This window comes from Prenolepis imparis, unplaced genomic scaffold, assembly GCF_030444845.1.
Source record: "Prenolepis imparis isolate NDT839.2.m4 unplaced genomic scaffold, iyPreImpa1.0 SCAF_1, whole genome shotgun sequence".
In the NCBI taxonomy this organism is placed as follows: Eukaryota; Metazoa; Arthropoda; class Insecta; order Hymenoptera; family Formicidae; genus Prenolepis; species Prenolepis imparis.
The window spans coordinates 25335535-25352539 of NW_028141159.1; the positions used below are offsets into that span (position 1 = coordinate 25335535).

At 38.8% G+C, this 17005-nt stretch overlaps 1 pseudogene across 1 annotated transcript; it reads right to left on the reverse strand.

Annotated features, from left to right (window-relative positions):
* Positions 1 to 307: 307 nt before the first annotated feature.
* On the reverse strand, positions 308 to 15406 carry LOC145938338 (uncharacterized; annotated as a pseudogene). The gene is made up of 5 exons (XR_014425704.1): positions 15299 to 15406; positions 12807 to 13153; positions 11135 to 12518; positions 658 to 1655; positions 308 to 377 (listed from the first exon to the last, which is right to left on the reverse strand). The product of XR_014425704.1 is annotated as an uncharacterized LOC145938338 (transcript).
* Between the last annotated feature and the right edge of the window lie 1599 nt (positions 15407 to 17005).

Sequence of the window (17005 nt, forward strand, 5' to 3'; positions counted from 1 at the left end):
CGCGAGAAAACCAAAGCGCCTTATTCGATCGTATCAAAACAAAGGAAAAGGATGTATCCTAATAGAAATATTTTATGAACACACAAGAGCATACTCTTTTTATATAAAATTATACCAAAAGAAGATGGTGTATACAAATATTGTTTTGACACTTTATCAAAGTTAATTACACTTCCTCTTTTGCGAATATAACATCTCATATCCGCTTGACAACAATGCGCGTTTCTCTGTTGGATATCTTGATGCATTCGCGTATAAATCTATTGGAATTAAACATTTCGATTTCTTTGTTAGTTAACTTGGGAGCCTATTCTAATACTTGTGTATCTTTCAAACTCGCATCATCATCATCTGAGCTGTCCGAGTCGTTAGAGCTGCTGAAAAATACACAAATTTTACAATATTATCGTCTTTTTCTATTTTGTGTATTTTTTTTATTCTGCAATATATATATTTTTTCCGATAAAAAATATAGAAGATAGCTTTCAAAGTTTTTTTTTTTAATATTCTTTCCTTTTTAAATTAAAAAAAATGAAAAATAATAAAAAACGGAATTTAAAAATAAACTAAAAAATATATAATATATAAAAAAATTAAAAAGAAATGTGAAGATCTCGTTATAATAAAAAAATAAAAGAGAAATTAAATATCACTTACTTTTTGGATTCTTCTACGGGCGTCATTAGTCCCTCGCATTGAACGAGGTACACCGGGTACACGTCAATCCAGTCGTCAACCTCGTGGAAATAATGTTCTATAAATGAATATTCTTAAGCTGTCCTTAATACGCGCGAACAGGAGGCCGTACATTTGGCCGAAGCATGTCTTGTCGGTCGAATCTTTCAAGGAGTACAGAGTTTTCATCAGAATATGATGGATCGCCATTTGTTCATCGTTCATATTGTGATTAATGTGACGAACACGTCGTAATAGTTGACGAGGGCGCGTATCAGCAATACGAACATGTTGGGAAACGTCTTGTGGAATATCTAACTGCGCCGCCTCGCCGGTGATGCGCAGTACATTTTCGTAGGCTTCCATCTTGTTGGTCCAACCGAAGTTGCACCAGAATATCGTCGTCAACTCGAGTGCGAAGACCTCGTATTCCTTCTCGGTAGCGTGCAAGATCATATGACGCAGAAAGCTCTCCCGATCGAGCCGAAAGGATTGGACGTACTCGCGCAATTTGGGCTTGCATAACAGATCCATGCACAATCGTCGATGCACGGCGAAGCAGCGTCTCTCGTAATCTTGGATTATATTCAAGATTGGTGCCGTTTGAGTATGTCCCACAGGGGTAACAGCCGGGCACGATCAATTATCTCCACGCAGTCGTTGATCGCGTCGATCGCGTCTATCACCTCGCGCTGCTGATTCATCGTTAGTATATTCGATATGTAGAACAATATGCGCGTTATATGGCCTATCAGATCGTGAATAGTGCTCCTCAAGCAGCTCGACTTGCATCTCCTTATTAACATCTTCTTGGTCATCGTTATGCTCAGGAGTGGGTAATCCATTTTGGGCGTGCAAACTCTTTCTATCACGATATCGAATATGTGCGTCAGCACGAAGAGAAAATTGAAATAGTGGAAACTGCTGTCAATCAGATAGGGGATGTAGACGATGTTTATCAGATCATCCGGAGTTATCAACTGTAAAAGAGAAATTGTTGAAAAATATAAAAAAATGATAAACAGAGTTCCAAGAAATATTTATCCTCACATCTTATCTATAATTATATATTATACAGAGCGTCCCATTTTAACTTTATATTGAGAATTCTCAAAAACCAAGATTTTCCATCAAAAAATATATATACAAAAAGTGTAGGATTTTAAAGAGGACGTTTTGTTGTAAATATAGTCTTTTTCCAGGTAGAGACATTTTTGAGATTTTAAAGTCATCATTTTTTTTAAATTCCTCGTAATAGGAATCGATTTATGTAAGAAAATTATGGTGATTCCGTTGGATGTAAAAAATTGTCAGAGTAGAACAATAGAAAAATGAATGGTTTACGAAATATTTTATGCTCTAAATGAATATATTACGGGATATTCTTTGTCAAAATGTGTCGGAATGATGCATAAAATATTTCATAAATCATTCATTTTTTCGGCTAGTTCACTCTAAACATTTTTTACGGTAAATATTACAAAGAATCAATGTAAGAAAATTATGGCAATTTCGATTACAAAAGTAACGACCTCAAAATCTGAAAAATACTTTCACCTAAAATAAGATAACTATGCTTAGACAAGACGTCCCCTTCGAAATCCTAGTTTTTGTATTAAATATTTTTCGATGGAAGTTTTGTTTTTCGAGATATCTCGATGTAAAAGTTAAAATAAGACACCCTGTATAATGTCATCCAGGGTTGGGCAGATATGTATCTTAAAGTATCTGAGATACGTATTTAGATATGTATCTTATTTAAATACAGTATTTAAATATCGAATAATCAAGTATCTTGAATTTTGTAATTAATTATTTAATCTAAATGTATCTTGTATTTAAATGTATTTATGTAATTACATTATTATCCCACGTGTGAAAAAGGCGTTTATAAAATTTGATACTAGTCTATGTTCTTCTGCTCCTGTAGACTGTTTTTTTTTTTTGCGGGATTTATACATTCGCCTACTCGTGGCCTTCTATCTGACAAAATGTTTGAAACATTGGTATTTTTAAAAGGCAATAAGAATTACCAAAGTTATAGTTTGTAGTGATGATAAATAAATAGAGTATACTCTAATGTATACTGTATTGAAAAACCTATACTTAAATTACTATAATATATATGCTATTATATATAATATATAAATTATATAATATATGCCATTATGTCTATTATTTTAATTATTATTATTTTACGAAGTTTAAAGTTAAAATAAATAAACTTATCTCTCTTTCAAAGTGCTGATTTTACTTTTGATTCTATTTTCATACAATTCTACTTTCAATATATAATCAGGAAATTTGAAGAATAATTGTATTTAAAAGTATTTATAAATGTATTTAAATACAATTAGTATTTAAATATATGTCAAAACCAAAGTATTTAAATAGTATTTAAATATATATCAAAAAGTATCTTGTATCTTGTATTTAAATATTTTGTTTTGAAGTATCTGCCCAACCCTGTCATCTATATGTATTGTTGTGCCTCTCAGGGTACAACGGGATTTGTAGGATACTTTGAGGGGTCCGTTCGTCTTAGGAGTTAGGACTCCGAGTGTCGAGGGTGGTGAAAAGAACACTTTGGTCACAAGAGAAGAGTTTATTCCAACTCACGTGTACAATTCTTTGGTATGTCGAATCGCAGCGCGTCCTCACAATAGATTAGATGTAATTACTTGTCGTCCTCGGTTCGGAATACGGCCCCGAGGAGTTAATCAGGCGCGCTTATATTACCCGAAAGTAGGTTTTGTTTTTCGGTTAATGTGTCGCCTGTATGCAATCGGTTTTGCATCGTCTGCGTTTTACGATGTCGAATGTATCGCGATGTCTTAACGCGTGTATGCAATCGGTTGCGTTTTTGATTTCGAGGCGCGCGCTATATCTTTTGAAATGCTGATTCTGCGTTCTCTTTTGTGGGTTTTAGGTCGTGGTTGGGTCATAGTGTTTACGGTTACAACACCCTTCCCCCGCGGAAAAAAGAAAACGGATCGAGTTTTCCTTTTCCCTATTCTTCACGTGGTGGGTTTTGTCTTCTATTTCTTCGGTACAATATTATGGCTATTGTGCTTATAATAAGAATGGCTGTGCCACCTGATATTGGATATATAACTTGTTTTTTTAAAAACGGATTGACGCTGACGTTGTCTAGATCTTCTGTTAGATCTTGTAGTCTCGAGCTTAAATCCTTTAGTTCGGTAGGGTTCTGAATTATTTTCTTTAACTGTATTGTATTCAGGTTCGCTGGTATTTCGATTTTTAACCTTGAGATATTATATTCTGGTAAGTACGCTTGGAGATATGTGCCGTCTATGGTTCCCGAAGTTTTTACAATCATGTCGGCTGTTACTAATTTACAAGTGTTGCCTAGTGTAATTGGTCCTGTCCCCGCGATGGTTGTCTTATATTCTTCATGGTGTTGGCAGTTTATGGTTATCGGCTGCTCGGTAAGTGTGGAGTACAACCATGAGTGCTGGTTAGTCAGCTCAATCCATATGGTATGATTGGAATGTATATATCGTATGTCGCATAACTTTTGCCCCGGGGGGGTGTGTGTGTATGCTTGAATTTCGCAGATCGCATTGTCGTTTATGTGATAGATGGGCCTATTTTGTTCGCATATATAGTGATTGTCTACGTTAATACATTTTTCTAAATTACTTTGCGTTATTGTTAGATAGTTTTGATTTTCGTTATCAATGGCTACTATCGGTTGGTTTATTTCTGCGAAGGTAAATAAATTCCCGTGGCTATAACTCGGTAGGGGGATAGCCTTCACTATGTTATATCTAGGATGCGAAATTAGTGGGAAGCGCAAAATAGTGTGTACGTAAGGGTTATTAAAATATGCGCTAACGGTTACGAATTTTTCAATCGTGAACCAATTGTCTTCGGAGATTCCGAAGGGGAAGAATAGTCCTTGGGGCACTTGTGACGTGGCTTCCTTGAGACTTTCTATGATTTGATCTAACGGAATTAACCTCGGATGTATCCTTCCTGTTTTTACTGCCATTAAGTGTTCGATGACGTCTTCCGCGTCTCTCATCAAATCCGTTATTATGGCATTAACTATGGAGAAGTATTCGTGTATTTCTTCTCGTTGTACTTGATTTGCCATCTGTTTTTGGATTTTGGTGGTAAAATTGAGTAGTAGTTGTTCGTTGTATTGGGTTGTTTTTTCCAGATTATCGATGTGGGCAATTGTTGTGTTTAAAATTTTTACTTGATTTTTCATCGTGTGATGCAGTGTTTGCTCTTGATTTTGTAAGAGGAGTAGTTGTTCCTTGATGACCTTGTCGTCATTGGCATCCATGGTTCCGAAGAGTGTTTTTGCTAGTGTCCCGATCCCGTCGAGTAGTCCTCTTCGTTTGTTTGTCGGTGTCCTGTATATGGTGTTTACTCGTTTTAAGAGGTGTGTTAATTTATCATTCTCCGTTTCGATAATCGTTTTTTGGATTTGGCAGCTTTCTTTATTTTGTATCTTGTGTAGGAGGTGTCCGTGATCAATATAATTTTGTAAATCGTGGAATCTTTTATTTAAGGTTCCTAGGTCTATATTAATTATTAACTTCCAGGTGGATTCTACTTGATGTAGATAACCGATTTTTTCGAAGTAGATCCCTGGCTCTCGATTAAATTGTTCTACCTCGTATTCCTCTTCTAGGTCCTTTCTTGCGGTAATAGGCTGCATCTTCCATGTCATTAGCGCTCTGGAATGGAAATAGATGTGCCGAAATTTTGCTTTCTTAATGTTCTATGAACGCTTTTAAACGGTTCGCATGTGTATTTATTATCTTTCGTCCTACTTTAATATTATAATTGACATCGGAGATTTTGTCGATGATTGTGTACGGTCCGGTCCATAATGCATCGAGTTTTTTGGATCGGCCCCTGCGGACGGTTTCGTTGTGTAATAGTACTTTTTCTCCTACCTTGAACGTGGTATTCTTCGATTTTTTGTCGTAGTTATCCTTTGCTTTCACCTTTTCGTTTTTTAAGTGTTCCTTTGCGATTTGCTGGGCGGCGCGTAATTTTTCTTTCAATTCTTGCGCGTAGTCATCGTATGTATATGTCGGCTTCGGGGGTTGCGATAATGCCGTAGGTAGGGTTGCTTGATGCCCGTAAAGTAGTTCGAACGGCGTGAACCCCGTGGCTGTATGCGGTGTGGTGTTATATGCAAACATTGCGTATGATGTCCATTCATCCCAGTCTGTTTGTTCAGCATTAATGTAGTGGCGAAGGTATTCTGCTAAGGTACGGTGTGATCGTTCCAAGGCTCCGTTGCTTTCTGGATGGTATGCAGTTGTCTGAATTTTCTCAATTTTTAGTAATTTACAGACGTCCTTGAACATTTCGCTAAGGAAGTTTGTACCCTGGTCGGTTAAGACCTTTTCTGGGATACCATGTTCGAAGATAATTTTTGTTACGAATTCCCTTGCAATTGTTGCGGCTTCTTGATTAGTTATCGGAATCGCTTTACTAAATTTAGTTAGATTATCTTGGAAGGTAAGTACATATTTATTCCCATTAACAGAGATCGTTAGGAGTCCTACGATGTCTAAAGCGCATTTTTCGAATGGTTTGCTTGCGGTATCTGTTATTACCAGCGGTGCTTTGTTTTTTCGCGAAAGTTTATTTTTTTGACAGAGTTCACATCTTGCTACATAGTTTTCTACGTCCTTAGTCAGTCCTTTCCAGTTGTGTAGTAACCGGATTCTGTTAATGGTGCGTTCGGTCCCTTGATGTCCTCCTAGGGGTGCGTCGTGATACTCATATAGTATGCGGCGTTTCTCCTCTTCCGTGTATTTCCGCTCTGTTTTTGTGTCATTAATTTCTTCTTTATCGATTTTATTAATTTCTTCTTCATCGATTTTATTAATTTCACCTACGTGTCGGCTGAGTGCGTCGGCGTTTTTATTAGCTTTGCCTGCCTTGTGTACAATCTCGTAATCGTATTCTTCAAGTTTTAATCGCCAACGCATCAATCGCGATCCAGGATCCGTTACATTAAATAACCATACTAATGGTTTGTGATCGGTGATAATTTTGAATTTCGTACCATACAGGTAAGGCCTGAAATGTTTTACTGCCCATACTATGGCTAGTAGTTCCTTTTCAGTAGTATTATAGTTATGTTCCGCCCGCGACAAAATTCTGCTTGCGTAAGCAATCGGGCGGTCTTGTCCTACCGGGCCTTGCGACAGTATGGCTCCGATGGCGTAATCGGAGGCATCCGTTGTTACGAGGAATTCCTGGTCGAATTCCGGATATTTTAGTATGGGTGCGGTAGTTAATTTATTTTTTAACGTGTCAAATGCGTTTTGCTGTTCGCTGTTCCACTCAAATTTTTCTTCCTTTTTTGTTAATTTTGTCAAGGGTTTAGCAATTTTTGAGAAATTTTCTATAAATTTTCTATAGTAACCTGCTAAACCTATGAACGCTTGTATTTCCTTAGCTTTGGTGGGAGTGGGGAATTTTTGTACGGCGTTTATTTTGGAAGGATCAGGCATGATCCCCTTTTCTGTAACGATGTGCCCTAAATATATTACTTCCTTTCTAAGGAACTCGCATTTGTCTGGTTGGAGTTTTAAGTTGTGTTTACGTAATCTGTAGAGAACCTCGGCGAGTCGCATGTGGTGGTCCTCTAGGCTGTTACCGTATATTACTATATCGTCCAAGTATACGAGACATTTGATCCCTTGTAGTCCCGTCAGCACGGAGTTCATTAACCGTTGGAATGTAGCTGGCGCGTTCGTTAACCCGAATGGCATTCGATTGAACTCGTAATGTCCATACGGTGTGGAAAATGCAGTCTTGCATTTATCGGGCTCGGCCATGGGTATCTGATGGTAGCCCGACGCTAGATCCAAGGTGGTGAAGTACTTTGCATTTCCCAGTTGGTCTAGTATATCCGTTATGTTCGGTATTGGAAAAGAATCGCCTATGGTTAAATTATTAAGTTTCCGGAAATCTACAACTATGCGTAATTTTCGGTTTCCTTCCGCATCCGTTTTTTTGGGGACCACAAGTAAAGGCGCATTCCATTGGCTGTTACTAGGTCGGATTAGCTTGTCCTTCAACATGCCCTCTATTTGTTTATTTATTTCTTTTTTGTGTTTCTCCGGCAATCGGTATGGGCGTACATTTACAGGTGCACTGTCAGCTCGGAGCGCGATTTCGTGTGACGTAGTCGGAGTGCAAGTCAGCGCGTCTCCTTTAAGGTAAAACACGTCACCGAATTCCTCACAGATTTGAAGCAATGTTTTTTCTTCTTCTTGATTGAGATGTTGTAGTCGGAGTAAATTTTTTATTTGCTCTCTGCGGGAGAGTGTAGGCGCTTCCTGGAGAGGCGGGACATTCTCTCTTCGAGCCACCGTGTTCGTAATTTCCTCGATGTTTACCCATGGAGTTGACATTTTAATGTATTTTTCGGTTGTATTTATAACGCTAACCGGGCATGAAAATTCTTCTGGTTCTACGAGACAGTGTCCGATAAATACTCCGGGCAGCATTTCTTCGGCTCGTACCACGCCTACCTTATTCGAGTCGGTGGTGGCTGGGATGATTGTTTCGCTTCGCGGCTTCAGCATTAGCGCGCGGTACGGGCGTAATTTTAATATTGTCTCTGCTAGTTGTAGCTGTTTTTTGTCGTAATCACACGTTATCTTGTGCTTTTGCAAGAAATCTACTCCCAAGATTCCTTCGTAGTCGATGGGGAAATCGTCCTTCACGATGTAGATAGGATGCCGTATTTTTCGGTCCTTCAAGGTTATTGTGGCCTTGATTTTTCCTATGGTCTGGATCTGGTGTCCCGTTACTCCGGTCAATGCCATTTTCTCTTCGTAGATCATGGCTTCCCCTTTTAGATTTCTTAATTTAATTAAGGTCACTGTTGCGCCGGTGTCGAAGAGTAAATTTAACCTTCCCTTCTTTGCCTCTTGTATGGGCAGAGTCATTAGATCTAGACCTGTCGTAGTGGGTAGTTGTGTGGTTACTTGCGATATTTGATACTCGGCCGCGGGTCTCGGCCGTTTCGTGTTTTCCTCGTCTTCTTCATCCTCCGGTGTTGTATGTTTCTTTCGCTGTCCACTAGTGTTAGAATGGCCTTGGGCGCTCTTATTTCCGTTTGTCCTTGTGTGCGTATTTCCCGGGCGTCCGTGCAGACTCCAACATTCGTTACGACCGTGACCTGATTTTTTGCAGTAGGTGCAATGTTTCTCAACAGCGTTGATTTTCCCTTGTGGTTTTGGCAAGGAGAATCTGTTGGCGTATCTGCTCGTGCGGCAGTCTCGTCCGAGGTGTCCGGTCTTCCCGCATTTGTGACACTGTATAGTTTTATTGATGTGTCCTGTGTGTGAAGCGGTCTGGTCGGTCCGGGGTCGCAGTGTCTGCTCTGTCGGGCCCTTCACTTTCTCTTCCGCGCTGGCTTGTGCGATGGCGTCTTGTAGCGTCGTGTGATGCTGTGCTCGTACCATCAGCTGGATGTTTTCCTGGAGGCCTATCTGGAAGTTCTGCAGGGCTTGTTGTTGCAGCGTATCGAGTATAATGCGCTTGCGCTCGCTGCCGAAAGCCTGCCCTTCGATCATGGATTCGTACAGTTCCATGGCTAAATTATCGACGCGTGTTCCGTATTCCCGGGCGCTTTCGCCGGGTTTTTGCTTCAGGGTATTGAATTCCACCTGAAGATGGGTAGTGCTCCTCTTGCTTAGATAGCAGATTTCCAGTTCCCGTTTAAGTTGGGCGAAGTTGTTTATGTCGCGTGTTTCAAAGTCGAGCATAGCCTTCCCCTTTAGCTTGGTGCAGAGTAGCGCTTCTAGTAGCGTCTTTTCGTCTACTGGGTTAATATTTTTTATAGCGTAGGAGCTGGCGCTTAGAAATTCTTTAAGTCTGGCTTGGGAGGTTCCGTCGAACTCAGGTATCATGTCTCGCGCTTCTTTCAGTCGTAAGAAACCATGCAGATGTGCGGTTTGCCTGCGCACATCGCTCACGGTTCGTCCATAGGAGAGGTCGGCATAGGGGTTTTCGTGTATTATTCGCGTTCTATTTAAGTCTTCCCGGTTTGTACGTAGGTCCCTCATCTGGTCGCGGAGGTGTCTCATTTCCTCTTGCATTTCTCGGAAGCTCTGCAAAACCTCGACTAATACCGCGTTGCTCGGATCTTCGCTAGGACGTCCCGCATCCTCGTAATGGGCGGCGGCGCCATGCCTAGTCTGCGTTCGCATACGCTCGATTTCTCTATCTATGTCGTCGGACGGGACCGAGGGGTGTGTCATAGTGTTTCCGTCAGGTATCTCAAAAATACTACTATCGTACGACACGGGGGAATAGTTTCGTCTTACCGAAACGCGATCAACCGATGTTCGATCGATATTGCTCGGTCCTGCGTTATTATTATTATGCGGCGAGGACTGGTTGTCCGTTCCGCCTTGGGTTTCGGGTTCGCGAGCTTCCGGTTCGCGCGGATTTACGCCTGGGTATTCGGATTCGAGATTCTTTCGGACGCTATCGCGAATATCGCGGGCCGCTTCTTCTACCACTTGCACGGGCGTTACGAAGCCGAATCTATTTGCTAATTTCGCGGGTGCGCTTAAAAAACGTGGTCGTTGAAACGTGACCTTCTTTTTTGCCGGTGCCGACATTCAGGCAATATTATTATACAATATGCTGACTTACAGTATAACGATGATACGCATTTTCTTTCGCTCGCTCGTCGTTTTCGCACGGTCGGCTGTTGGTTGGTTCCTTGTGCTGTCTCGTGGTTGGGTGGTCCTGTTCTGGTCCGCTGCAGCTTCTCTCGGTATTCCTTTTTTGAGGTCCTCGAGCACTGACGATGTTGGCAGATCCTTACTTAGCAGATCTCTCTTGTTGTCAGGAATCTTGTATTGTCAGATATCCTTTATTGCTCAGTATCAGCATCCCACCGCTGCCACCATTTTGTTGTGCCTCTCAGGGTACAACGGGATTTGTAGGATACTTTGAGGGGTCCGTTCGTCTTAGGAGTTAGGACTCCGAGTGTCGAGGGTGGTGAAAAGAACACTTTGGTCACAAGAGAAGAGTTTATTCCAACTCATGTGTACAATTCTTTGGTATGTCGAATCGCAGCGCGTCCTCACAATAGATTAGATGTAATTACTTGTCGTCCTCGGTTCGGAATACGACCCCGAGGAGTTAATCAGGCGCGCTTATATTACCCGAAAGTAGGTTTTGTTTTTCGGTTAATGTGTCGCCTGTATGCAATCGGTTTTGCATCGTCTGCGTTTTACGATGTCGAATGTGTCGCGATGTCTTAACGCGTGTATGCAATCGGTTGCGTTTTTGATTTCGAGGCGCGCGCTATATCTTTTGAAATGCTGATTCTGCGTTCTCTTTTGTGGGTTTTAGGTCGTGGTTGGGTCATAGTGTTTACGGTTACAACAGTATATGTTAATATATGTACATATATATTGTATATCATCACCTTATGGTCAAGTATGGTATTCAAAAAAACCGAAAAATCCTTGCAAGACCAAGTAATATCCTTCTGCAGACAGACTTTCTTCAGAATATGCAGAATATCAGCAGATTGTATATTGTATTCGTTGTCCTTTTGTATAATGAAGAATGATCGCAGGAATAATATATCCTTCGGCGTAAATATGCGCTCGTACTTGTGACCTATCGCAATCTCCACTAGAGTAGTTAGCACCTTCTTTGCGTTCAACAAAAATCAGAAGGATAAGCAATCTTTCGGATTCGCTTATGCACACGTCGTGTTGCATGAACGTTATAAAGAGTTTAGGATTGTACAAGTATTTTAAACGATTATTGCCAATTTGTCACAGCACAGATTTTATTATGATGTAACACATCTTGTATATTTTGCTATATTATCACTCTCAATATTAACACATAAGCTTGTTACTTTTCTACTTTGGTTGCGAACATGTGATGGAGATACTCGAGCAAGAAACAGCATTCTTCCTTCTGCAACTGTATTCTCTCATTGAGGAAATACAAGATAGATTTATCCCATTCCTTGCAGCGCTTCATAAATTTTCTTATACCCTCTGATTTGTCATTGACGATGCCACGACATAATTCTTGAAGAGTCAACATGATTTTCTTGCCGTTTCCCGAATCTATGAGTGTCTAGAGGCAATCGAGTAAATGAACGCTCTTTTTTCACAAATTCTCCTTCATTCTCCTTCATAAAGCTTATAAAGTAGTGGCATTCGATGATGATGGCACGCTGCAGAGAGATCATGTTTTCGGTGTCATTGAACTCTAACCAGCCCATGTATTTGTAGCAGTCGATCTGCTTGATCTGATTCACCAACAATATGATTACTTTCTGATCTAGCGTCGTCACGAGACTTCACCTTGTCGACGGAGAACATGCAATAGTAATTTACACGGTTGTGAGAGATTGCCATACGTGAGCTTAAACAGTTTTCCAGATGACGATTATCCATGGGAGTCTTTATTTTCTTGCTCATGCATATTTTGATATGACGAAAGATGCAGTTCAGAAAAAGGCCATGTTGCTCGTATCTCGCCTCTTCGGATAAATCCGGACCGCCGATGAATTTAGGACTACCGAGCAGGTCCAACATTGCCTGAAAGCTCGCTACTAATTGGCATGCGCGTTCCATCACATCCTTCTCCGACAGCATACCCAAGTGCAACCGCAGGCACTTTTTGTACACTTCTTGTTATTCAGACCGAGAATCAAACACTTTGCGCGACATTTCCAGCTCGTCCACATATTTAATCGCCACATCCAGAATTTCCATGCATTCAATGGTATGTATGTACATAAGTGATTCGACTAAGATGGATTCGCACTTCAGGTGCCATATTATCTGTACAAATTATAATAATATAAATAAAAAGTGCAACAAATAATTATAATACACATAAAATTGTTATAATTATAATACGCATTAAATATAATAATGTATGATTAAATGTAATTGTTTCTCTGTTTCTTAATTATAAAGATCATAAATTATGTATATATATATATATATATATATATATATATAATAGTAATAATAAAAATAAAAAAACATTCCATTAAAAAAGTGTTTTAATATGCCTAAAAAAAATAACATTATTTTGTTAAATATTATTAGATATATATGAATTACCTGTATAAAGAGATATGGCGATGAAGTGGACCAAAGGCCAACCAAGCGACCATAGAGCAAGTCCTCCAGAAGAAGCTGTTGCAAGAGAAAATTAGTTCAAGCGAAGATAATTATAACACTGAGCAATGGTTAAGATAATGCTCCTGGTTTCTTTGGGATTACTGTCCTCAGGGAATAGATTGTACTTTTAAATGATGTCAATGACAGTCTGTCGATGAAACATGAAGTCTTCTTCATCGCTCGGGATGAAACAAATTTCAATTGACCATACTCTCTTCGTTCTTCCTTTAACAAGAGTTTCTGCATATCCTGAGAAAACTCATCCATCTTGAGCGAGAGCTTATCAACTTGAAAAGATAAAAGAGTAATTATTCAGTTTAGCGGCCTCACCTCAGATATCAATAAATTTGCACTCATTCGACGCGTTTTTGCTTAAAATGAAAGAATCTGGCAGAAAAAAGCGTCGCTCTGCCCCGCAAAGCGAAATATTAACAGTTAAAATTGACTACTTTTGGGTTAGGATATCTGTCATACCGATGACACAAGTACTCTCTGCGGTAACATGCGCATGCTCTGTGGTATAGTAGAACCAGAGAGAAACCTGAGAGCGGCCACCGCGATTCAGTGGACGCGTGTACTGATGCGCCCCCTGAGAAAGTAGACGTGAACTACGTCGTAACGCTCGGTAAAAAATATAGAATATGGTTCGAATCCGTGATATGGTTCATATCTGAACTACTCGGATAAGAACCGAGTTGAGAACCAAATCGATGAGTCAAACAAGGACCAACAATCCATCGCTCTGGCTTTATCTCACCAACGATGAGCGTCTCGTGGACTCGTGCGGCGGCAGGCACGAGATTTCGCCTCTCGCGCGTAGCGTTCCACGTAATTCGAGGACAAAATTTTATGACGTTAAACTTTGGGCAATATATAAAAAATTAAATATATTAAATATAAGGTGTAAGATCAGATTATAAGTTGAATAAAAATTATATCCAGTTTTTTGAGTACATTAAAAAAATTGTTTTTTGAAAGTGTGTATTAAAAAAAATTGTTGAATTAATTTTGTTTTAGATGACTAAATATTCTAATTTGCATAAATAATAAAAAAAAAGTGCGAGTGACGGGAATTGAACCCCAATCGTAGTACGTACACTTAAGTCTGTGGTTATCACGTTACTGATTGTGAGTCGGGTTCCATTCCCGTCACTCGCACTTTTTTTTTATTATTTATGCAAATTAGAATATTTATTCATGTAAAACAAATTTAATTCAACAATTTTTTAATTTGCACTTTCAATAAAGCGTTTTATTATTTGTTTCATTTTGTATTAAATATAATGTGTAAAATCAGATTATAAGTTGAATAAAAATTATATCCAGTTTTTTTAGTACATTAAAAAAATTGTTTTTTGAAAGTGTATATTAAAAAAAATTGTTGAATTAATTTTGTTTTAGATGAATAAATATTCTAATTTCCATAAATAATAAAAAAAAAGTGCGAGTGACGGGAATTGAACCCCACTCGTAGTACGTACACTTAAGTCTGTGGTTATCACGTTACTGATTGTGAGTCGGGTTCCATTCCCGTCACTCGCACTTTTTTTTTATTATTTATGCAAATTAGAATATTTATTCATCTAAAACAAAATTAATTCAACAATTTTTTTTAATACACACTTTCAAAAAACAATTTTTTTAATGTACTCAACAAACTGGATATAATTTTTATTCAACTTATAATCTGATTTTACACCTTATATTTAATATATTTAATTTTTTATATATTGCCCAAAGTTTAACGTCATAAAATTTTGTCCTCGAATTACGTGGAACGCTACGCGCGAGAGGCGAAATCTCGTGCCTGCCACCGCACGAGTCCACGAGACGCTCATCGTTGGTGAGACAAAGCCAGAGCGATGGATTGTTGATCCTTGTCTGACTCATCGGTTTGGTTCTCAACTCGGTTCTTATCCGAGTAGTTCAGATATGAACCATATCACGGATTCGAACCATATTCTATATTTTTTACCGAGCGTTACGACGTAGTTCACGTCTACTTTCTCAGGGGGCGCATCAGTACACGCGTCCACTGAATCGCGGTGGCCGCTCTCAGGTTTCTCTCTGGTAGAACATCTTACACACCACACACACACACCCGCCGGGTGGTGCCTACTGCCGGGGTGGGTCCGGGAGGGGGGCCGAAGGACCCCCTTGCACCCACCGGTGTGCGTGTGTGTGGTGTGTAAGCTGTTCTACTCATGGTATAAATGATCACAGAGCATGTGCATGTGACCGTAGAGAGTGCTCATCATGTCGATATGACAGATTTCCTAACCCAAAAGTAATCAACTTTAACTGTTAATATTTCGCTTTGCAGGGCAGAGCGACACTTTTTTCTGCCAGATTCTTTCATTTTAAGCAAAAACGCGTCGAATGAGTGCAAATATATTGATATCTAAGGTGAGGCCACTAAACTGAATAATTACCCCTTAATCTCACTCGGTCTCTCGTTCACACGATACGATGGCTTGTCACAAAAAGACAGGAAACACTACCATGTTTCTTGATCTTCTTTTCGCGATTTTCTGCCGATGTTAAGGCCCGTATTCATAGCCAGTTTTATAGATGTTAAGCCTAGTCTACAATAGAGTCGTAAGGTCGTAAACGTAAGAAATTGACCAATCACAGTCGATTATTCTCCTCGAATTCAACTGTGATTGGTCAATTTCTTACGTTTACGACCTTACGACTCTATTGTAGACTAGCCCTTAGCCTTACATTTATAGAAATAAGTCTTAAGTCGTAAGCAATAAACCAATCATATTCGATTACTGCAGATGCGGTTTCAATGTGAGATAATTTTTCGTTTTTAAGACTAATAATAAACCAACAAACGCTAAAATTAGACCAACAATCATCAGCAGACGATTTCGCATTGATTAGACCGTTTTTTTTATTAAAATTGTGATTTTTCCGGCTAACTTAACGCTAATTTTTCTTTTTTAATTTAAAAAAAAATTAAAAACCAACAAACGTTGTAATTAGGCCAACAATCACCAACAAACGACCAACAAACGATAAAAAAATTAAAAAATTAAAAAAGTCGAAGTTGACCGGCTAAATTCCCGGAGCTGGCTTCTCTCTGCCCAGGCAAACTCCGAATTGACATTGGAGGCCTCTCGCGGTGACAACGCGAAACTCCGGTTTCAATGTTGCCAACGCTGAGAAACGAACTCCCAGGTTCTATGTAGTGGTGTATGTATGTACACGTACACACACCATTGCATTGCTCACGCGGACGCACGGTAGAGAGACAAGGATCGATAATCACGTCATCCTTGTTCCTCTACCGTGCTGATCACGTGACCATGCTATACGCGAGATACGGCCTGAAAATGCTTTCTGGCCTTCTGTAGCAGAAGGCAGTAACGTAGCAAGACTAATAAGCACCCACTTTTGGTAAATTTTATATATGCTTATGCACATATGTGCGTATATATATAACAAATAGTATCAAAAATTTATATATATGTCTCCAAATTGTACAATGATAAATAATAATGATAAAATAATAATTCGCAGAGTGAACTAATATACAACATGTAAGACACGGGCGCTTATTAGACTTGGCAATTTATTGCTTTTTCACTTCTACTTTTTTATCGATATTTTATGTATCGTCAGCGCGATAGAGAGATAATAGGAGAGTCTTGTTTCATTATCCTGTAGCAATTATAGATTGGCGAATATGTTGAATCTTTATTTCTTTTACATTATTGATGTTATTGTATAATCTCTACTCCATAAATACTTATGACGTGTAAGAACTTTTAGGAGTAACGTATGATGGCTCAATGAAAGAATAATTTTCAGCTTGTCACCCAGAAAACTTGAGTTCAAATTTATCAATATCAATTTTTTTATAATACATTGGCATATACAAAAATTATAAAAAATATATTTTGTAAAGGCGACAAACTTAAAAATTTTTAAATATTGAAAATATTTCCATTTTACAACTACACACATCCCAAGTAGCACAAGAATGTATAAAAAATGTTTAAAACTCATTTTCAAAGATATTTTAAAAATGTTAAAATAATGAGAAGTCCCTTTTTATTAATTAAAAAAACATTCATTATTTTTATTTAAAGTTTATTAAATATTTAATATTTCATTATTAAAATATTAAT